Below are 2,577 nucleotides of genomic sequence, written 5' to 3'. Positions count from 1 at the left end.
TTCCATTATTCCCCCCCCCCCACCACCACCACCCCTTTGCTTTCCTCTGATTGGGCCCGTCGGCGCCGCGCTTGTTGCCATCCGGGATCCCGCCCGGCCATTGGCTAAACCGGCCCTAGTGCTTTTCCCCCCAAGGCTTTCGGCCTCACGTGACGAGAAAGCGGCGGAGCACGTGCCAATGTTTTGGTGAAAAGGAGGGAGGAGAAGAGGGCGGGGTCAGGGTGGGCTCAAACTCTCCTCCCCTCCCCCTCCCCCGAGGGGCGGGGTTTCAGGCCTTAAGGCGCTGGGAGGAGTTGGGGTAGTAGATTATTGACCTATTGAACGTATCTGCTGAGTTGGTTGAGCTGCGTAGGGTTTGAAAGCAGAAAGTCAGCCCTCGGTAGGCAGTTTCGCACGGGCAGGCTTTCTCTCGAAAGTAGAGGAGGTTGAAAGCTCTTTGCTGTGCTTTGGAGAAGTTGGGCAGCCCGTAGCTTTGAGCTTGACAAAAAATAACCTTGGCGGGTTTTATGCGGATGTGGAGTTTTGACCATTTTGAACGTGGCTTTTTGCAAATGGGCGGTGTGTCGTGTGGAAATGTCTTGGTTCCAGTACGTTTTTAAGATGGTACAGAAGTAGGAACAAAGTACTTGTTTGCATGGTTAAGCGCCGGATAGATTTATCCCAGCTTTTTCTTGGCAAAGTGCTGTGAAAAAGCTGCATTCCGAGATGAGTGTGTCATAAATATAATTTATATCCAGCCCGTTCAAGCTGCTAGGGCGCTCTCAAAAGCAGCTAAAAAGAAAGCAAACAAATCTTACAAACAGTTAAAATTATTGCTGACCTTGACGCAAGCTTAAAAGGCCGGGTGGAAGAGAAGAATCTTAATTTTCTCAGGAAAATAAAAATATTGTGGTTGTCTGCAGTTCCCAAAAGGATGTATGCAGAGAAGAAAATACCTTTTTTTCTGTGAGTCTGACTGCTTGAAAAGTGCGTTTGTATTTGCTTAGCCATTTCAAGTTACCCACCTTACTAAGGATGGCTATATCATTTTGTGCTTCAAATATCCTTAATTCTTTGGGCAAGAAACAGGAACACCACAGCTTCTTACAAAATTTGTCAATTTAGTGAACCAGAAAGTTGGTGATTGTAGTTTTATCTGCTCTAGTAGGCATAACTTTGGGGAGTCTATCACACTCCGTTTCATTAATTTTATGCCAGTAATTATATATTCTAATTTTGGATAGAGCATGAATTGTTTGAATTTCCAGTTCTGCTCTAACTGCTGCAGCAGATGTTCTTGGATCTATGCCCAAAATACATTTCAGGTGCTGGGATTGCATTTGTTCTAGCATTGTAATCGAATATATACCCCAAACTTATGCTCCATACAAAAGCATAGGAGTAACCTTAGCTTTATTTACTCTTTAATGCAGGGGTGTCAAACTGCCAGCCCACTGGTGGACGTGTCATCTGGAAGCTACTCCCACCCCATTGCCGGCAATGGCAAAACTCCCGATACGTGTGATGTCCTGAGTTTGACATGTCTGCTTTAATGGAACAAGGGACCCTGGATAACTATGATTCTTTAAGCAGTAGATTCAAACGAACCTTTGCTCTAAGTGTGCTTCATTGATGATGGCAAGCCCAAGATCCAGTCTTGGAAAACATTATGCCTAAGTATACAAAGGTGTTAACCTGTTCAATTGGTTCACCATCTAATTGCCATCTATGTGTCTCATGATGTTTTCCAAACACGATTTTTTATTTAGATTTACTGATGGTTAGGCAATAGGAGTTAAACCATCTTAATAGCCTGCACAATCCTATTTGTGAATACGATAATAGGATCATATCATAGGCATAGAGCAAGCTATTACAGTATGTATTTAGGATCATCAGCATATTACTATGGGATCCTTCATTAACCCTGGCAGGTCATTAATGTGTAGTTTAATAATGGGGCCAGGATACACCCTTGTCTTACCTCTTTATTTGTGTGAATCCTGTTAGTCAGGACCCCATTAACCCCATACTGCTAAGCTTGTAAGCCGCCCTGAGTCTTCGGAGAAGGGCGGGATATAAATGTAATAAAATAAAATAAAATAAAATAAAATAAAATAAAAAATAAATACCCCACCTTCAAACAGATACTTGTGTAAAGGGCTTTAATCAAAGCTAGCAATCTAAGCTCTATTTCAAGATATGTCAGTTTACTCCATAGTACTTCTCTCTTTACATTATCAAATGTGGCTGTAAGATCTATAAACGCAGCAAACGGGTCTCCTCTTATAGGCATATTTGACAATTAGATGGTTCAGGACAAAGCAGTTATCAATGGTAGGTTGTTTTTGTCTAAAACCTGCTTGTTCTTCTGCGAGGATGTAATTTTCCTCTACCCAGATTTCAATTCCATTCAAAAGGAACCTAGCATATATTTTTGCTACAAGGTCAATAAGACTAATGGGCCTATAATTACTAGGATCCTTTTTATTCCCATTGTTATATATGGGGATAACTATTGCCATCTTCCACCCATCTGGTATATGGCAGGTATTATTTATATGTGTAAAAAGACCTGCCAGTAGTGGACCCCACCAG

Source organism: Vipera ursinii (assembly GCF_947247035.1).
Source record: "Vipera ursinii genome assembly, chromosome: 1".
Taxonomy (NCBI): Eukaryota; Metazoa; Chordata; class Lepidosauria; order Squamata; family Viperidae; genus Vipera; species Vipera ursinii.
Note: the sequence above shows the minus strand (reverse complement) of the source record.